Genomic DNA, 6,439 nt, shown 5'->3' on the forward strand with positions numbered 1-6,439 from the left:
TTTTGAGGAGGGGTCTGAAGACTAATAGGACTGTCAAATCCCAGAGAGGCCTCTTGTCCAGCCTCTTCCCACAGCTCTCCCTACTTCAAAACCTCTTATATTTATGGTCTGCAATTGCTACAGTTCTGCCTGAGCTTCACGGGAATTATAAAAACATAGTGCTTGCTATAATTTTGACTTTGACCAGGTTGAAAGAGCTTGTATAATTTATGTTAATGCAATAGCAGCCTTAAATAACCTATTGATGTTTTTATTGATCTAGTCCTGTGCTCCCTATTGACTTCATGGCTCTTCATGAAATACATGTGGTACTAATGACTGAGAAAGCGTTGCAGTTTTAAGACAGTCAGTGAGTCTCTTAATGAAATCCATTCTGGTACAATCTGTTTCTCATTACTTTTCTCACCTTAAAGGCCCTGCCTAAATCTAGGGCCTTTCCAAAAGGTGTTTTCTTCTACTGTCCTTGTTAGGAAAGTATCTTTGTATTACTTAGATTTATTAAAGATTTTGTTTTATGAGGATGAATGTTGTTAGCAAAAAAGATATACTACAGCTCAAAAACTGTGCTATTCTCAGGTGCAGGGGCCGGGGGTTCAATCCCTCCACCTGCTGTGCTGGACCTGCCACCGGGGCGTACAGTGATAGCAGTTGAGCCTGGGGGTGGTGGCACGTGCCCATAATTCCAGCTCTTGGGAGGCTGAAAATAGTTGGATCACTCTGAGTCCGATCCAGTAGCAAGACCCTGAACACCCTGTAGACCCTTCCCTAAAAATACAAAACAAACAAACAAAAACCTGTTATTGGCAGGTGATGTTAATCCAGATGACAGAAACTACTGAGCATACAAAGGAATTTCAGTTACTCATAAATGATAGAGTAAATGTAGATGAAAGACTATTTTTGCCATAATTTTATTGATAAACAAATAGCAATGAGACAGTTTCAAATCAAATCGATAGGACAGTTTCAATAATTAACACACTGCATACATTCTTCTTAGTGGTTAATTGCTGTACAAGATGTAGACTTGATATCCTATTTATAAACACCATTAGAACAAATCATTCTATACATTAAGAGAATGTAACTATATATCTATCCTAACCACTTTGAATACACAGATACAAAATGCACATTCATCTGTATACCCTTTTTTTGTTAAGTTCCATTATTTGAATATTATAGGTGTGTAAACTCAGCAAAATATTCTAAAATAGTCCAGTAGCCCATAATAGTATTGAGTCTTCCGCTTGACTGGCAATGTCAGAAATTGTTGACCTGAGTCCCCTACAGCTCAACATAACAGCATGGCTTTACTTCTTATACTTCGTTTTTATACTTTTCTACTGGATGGTTAAGACCAAGGTAAAGCAGGACCTATGCAACAAGAGTTGTAGCTTTTGGGTCTGATAAGGTCAGTGAAATCCCTTCAGGATTTATCCTGAGATCTTGTACCTCAGATTGTAGAAGTTTGTCAGTGTCAGCCATGTGGATGAGTCACAGCCATTGCTTGGCCAGTGTGCTCTCTGTGAAAGCCTGAGAGAATGTTTTCTCTCCATGTGACTCTCCTTAGGCACACTCTACATCATCGATCGCTTTCCTCTTTGGCCCCATAATTTCCTTGATCAGAAAATTTGGGACACTACCAAGTTACATGACATTACAGTACAAGTTCTCATATGTCCTGAGTCTTAATTGACCTTGGAAGGCTAGGGCCAAAATGATGGCTTTCCTTGCAGCCCTCCTTTTTCTCTAATTTTGGTCTGCAAACTTAGGTTGTTAACCATCTAGAAGACAAGCTTACTGTTCTTATCAAACAACTTAGGTTATTAAGCTTAACCTCACTATCTCTGCATTTCAAACATCTTAGGCATAATAAGGAACATGTATTTTTCGTCAAGTATTGATATGTTGAACTTTAAGTCCCTACATAATATGATAAGAAAATTTAAAAAATAGATTATATTTTAAAAATAGGATAAAGAATTATATACTTCTCTTGTTTGTACATAAGTCCAAAAATCTCACCATATACAACCTTGAAGTAGGACAGTCCTACAATATTCCTTTTCCTGTCTCTTGCTGAAAGACTATTTGTAAATAGTAAATAGCTTTATTAATGCTATTTGTTGGAAACTAAGTATATTTTCCACTTGAAGATGAAGTCTGATATAATCAAGTTGAAGAACTTTTAGATCACTTATTTTGCATAGCTATTATAGGAATTATGGTCTATACAAACACTAGAATATAGGGACATTAAAGAAAAAGATAGCTTTAGCAGTTAGGAATGCTAACAAAAATATCTTATGCCTGTAAAGGTCATAACTCATTACTTCGAAGATGAATATCTACAGTTATTCAAAGAAGCCATTATATAATAGTGTTTCACAAATGATTTTTAAGAAGTAGGGATAGAAAAGCACTGCTTTTCCTCTTCATCCAGTAAAATATTTCATTGGTCCAAGATGACTTTGTTTTGATACCAAACTGTATCGAGTGAACATTACCTAAAATTTTCCATGAAACTATAAGCTATGGTTTGGAAAAATTAACTAGCATACTAAATCAACATAGAAAGTGAAACATTCCAAAGAAGCTGAGGCTGTTTTCAACTTTTGACACCATCTAGCAAAAGAATACATGCCTGGGCCTGGGAAGATAGCTCAGTAGAATAAGCACTTGCCTGGCAAGTGTAGAGTCCAGTGTTCAATTCCCAGTACCACAAAAAAAAAGAGAGAGAGAGACAGAGAGCATGACTGAATCACTTCTGGGGTCATGCTCCTGACACTCACTAACTGTATAATAATAATTCAGTTAACTAATGTATGCATTTCACTACTTTGTAATTAGTGAGATTCACTATTTAGTGAATTAATTCATTACTTAATTGACTAATATAAATAATTACCTCCTCATCATCTTGAACTGTTTAAATAAGATATTATTATTAGTGCTTAATAGTACAATGCAAAAGTTATGTATTTTAAGCTGTGCCTTTAAAGTTTAATATTTGACAACAGATGCTCAATAGCACAAGTGATTTAATCCCCATCTAGAAAATAGACATTCATAGTTTCATACATCAGTTTATTGTAATAGAAAATAATAACATAACAATATTTTAGTTCATATGTTCCATATGATAAAGATTAGAAAGCAGGATAATATTTTAAATATTATACAAGTACATATTTATAATGTTTGGCTGGCAATATAAAAGTGCCTTGATTAAAAATCTTAAGATTGATTTACCTTAAGTTTTTTTGGTGCATTTTGGACTCATAATGATCTCCCTGTTTTCAGCCTCCCCAGTGATGGGATTACAGGCATGCTCCACCATGCCTGGACTCAGTGGTCAACTCAGCACACCCGGAAGTGGGGCCAGCATGGCATGTGATGCAGGAGATCGAACTCCCGTCCCTGTGTGTGCTTAAGCAGGTGCTTAGTCTGCTGAGCTATCTCACCAGCCCTCTCACTAATCTTTTTTTTTTCTTTTTTTTTTTTTTTTTTGCAGAACTGGGGATTGAACTCAGGTCCTTGTGCTTGCCAGGGAAGTGCAAATTCCACTGATCCATCTCCCCATTCCTCTTATCTTTTCTTTTGCTAGTTGTTCCCACATTTTAATGAAAAAAAAAGTATTTCTGTACACTGAAAAGAAAATATCACTAAAAAGAGTCACATGTACTTTGAATGCTTAGATTTTTATCAAGATGTGTTAGAATAATACAGTATAACTTAGTGCACTTCTGTCATCTGAAATCCATGATCATTTCAAATTATCCATAATTATTCCCATAACAGAAACTGTGTATTTGAGTTCTTCTTAAGATCAAAGATGTACCATAGATTGAATCTAAAACTGAATAAATGTAAAACAAATTTCAGTATAAAAATAAATGACTCAAGAAACATATCACTGAGAATGTGCTTTCCTTAAACATTGATTCAGGGCTGAGTGTCATGTGCCCACCTGTTGTCCCAGCACTTGGGAGGCCGAAGCAAGAGGATAGCTGTGAGGCAAAAACCAACTTGGGCTGCAAATGTGTTCAAGGCCAGCCTGAACTACATGTCAACGCCCCACCTTAAGAAAGGAAAAGCAAGCACACTGAGAAGATTCAGGGCCAAAAGATGTAGCTCAGGAGTAGAGCTCCTGCTTAGGCTACACAAGGTTCTGGGTTCCTTCCCCAGCACCACAGACAGAGAAAAATCAAACTTTATGCTATTTCCATATACAGTATGTATGTATTTACAGTTAAATGCGAAGTTGTAAGATCAAGAATTTTAACGCAAAAACACAAAATTTATTTTCTGAAAGGGAAACACAGTTATCTTTGACAGTTTTAAAGGCTAAATTATATAATAATTATATTTTTAAGAGATAAAGCATAATTTTCTGTAGCACTAACATAATTTATTCGTCAGTTTGTAGGCTATTAGGAGTTAGATAAAAATAAGGTGTACTAAAAGCATTTTGAAATTACTAATACAAAAATATCTTGTCACCTCATAGATTTCATTGTGATAAGACAAAAGGTTTCATCTGATAATGAAATAGCTGCAAGTATATTATTCTTGGCAGACTGCACAAGGTGAACGAGTTTAAGCTGAGGACTTAAGTAACAATTTAATGGTGTCTCACCAGTATTACAACTACTACACAATTTCTCTAAAATTGGTTTTAAAAGTTATTTTTCATAAAACTAAAACCTGGTACTTATTTCACTTTTTGCTGCTTTTGCTTTTATACAAGTATTGGAAAATACTGCGTTATAAAGTGTAAAAATAACAGCATGCTAAGATTAGAAGTTGCCTTACAGTGTAGCTTATATTTCTCATAATCAAAAAATATTTGCACCTATAGTTTTCCTTGACAAACTTTAAAAAAAATTGTCATTTTTATATTGAATTCATTAATTGAATGAAACAGAAAATACAAAATTCATTTGAATGGAAACGTATTTGTTCACATGCCAGTGAGCTGAACATCAATCCAGAATATTTCACTCATTTGGTGAAGTACATTGCAGACTCCAGAACTATAAAAAGTTGTTTTCTTTTGATTTAGGTACCAGGTAAGCATGTTACTTAGGTTATCATGGGGCTAGATCACAAAGGAAATTAAAAATACACTACTGAAAGTACATTTAGTTCACCAAACTTGTTGTACATCACAGCATAGTCTAGCCTACCATAAATGTGCTTAACATACTTAGAAATGCAATCCTTATTGTATAATAAAGTGCTGAATGTGTTATTTCCTTTTTTGAATAATATACTGATGGTAAAAAGCATATTAGTTGTATGGTTATTCTATGGCACTATCACAAAGCCAAAGCTGAACATCCACATGTTAAGAATGTCTCGTAACACTTTTTTTTAATACTAGATGAAAAGTCTCTAATACAAATGTACAACTCAGCAAGTAAACCAAAATCTTGACTAAGACACATGTTCACACAACACAAAATCTGTAAATTCTTAACAATCTCTCAAAATTTCAGTGTGTTTTATCTTTTTGATCTTAAATCTTCCCCAAATCCATTTATTAGTCCCCTTCCTTGTAACTGGAACAAAATACCAGGCACACACATCATAAAGGTTATTTGAACTCACACATTTTACAGGCTGACTGACTCTGAGGCAGAAAAGGCCTAGTAAAGGGGCCTGATGTGGAAAAATATTAATCATATTACAGTGATCAGCAAACAGAGAAAGGATAGCCTTGGGAGGTGACCTATTCCTCCAAGTAATAGCCCCAGTGGTCTTTTTCCCAGGCCCTCTTCATACCAAAAGTCAGTGACAGCAACCAGGCAACTTGATCACCTTCCCTACTCATGGCCAGTTGAGGCCTTGGAGATATTCTTGAGTTTAAACAGAACCCCAGCCTCCAAAAGTCACATGCACATCTCTTTATGTGAAATGTATTTAATCCATTTCTAAAAGTTTCCAAAGTCTCTAGAGTTCCAGCGTTGCCAACAAATACATGAGACTCAGGGCAACTTTTAGCTGTTCGGCCTGTGAAAAGACAGCAAAAAAAAAAGTTAAACACTGCGCACATATAATGGAGCAAGATAAAGATTCATAAATCAAGAAAAAGGGAAAGAAAAGGATAAAGAGTAATGGGATGAGAGCAAGACTGAAAACCGAGGGGAAGGCTCCTGGATCCTGCTGCTCTTGTGTTCTGCATGCTCATAGCCAGCAGGGCTGCAGAAGGCACCGAAGTCTCCCGCCAGACCAAGCACTGGCCAGCCTACCCTGAAGCATGGGGCAGGGAGAAAGACAAACTGGAAATTGACTGCATCGGCTTCCTATTTTGAGCAGGGTGCCCTGTGGTAATTTTCTCATAGCAGAGTTCTTCACTTTTGAAACTTTACCCTGTAAGAGGTCTTGCTGGTTTAAGCACCTTTTCAAGGTGTCCTTTGTATTGTCCTGCTGA

General features: G+C 36.0%; 1 pseudogene; it reads right to left on the reverse strand.

Moving 5' to 3' along the window:
- Positions 1-5,958: 5,958 nt before the first annotated feature.
- The window catches only part of LOC101570094, a 40,328-nt pseudogene continuing 39,847 nt past the window's right edge, over positions 5,959-6,439 (reverse strand).

Source organism: Octodon degus, unplaced genomic scaffold (genome assembly GCF_000260255.1).
Source record: "Octodon degus isolate 3935 unplaced genomic scaffold, OctDeg1.0 scaffold00020, whole genome shotgun sequence".
NCBI classification, from domain to species: Eukaryota; Metazoa; Chordata; class Mammalia; order Rodentia; family Octodontidae; genus Octodon; species Octodon degus.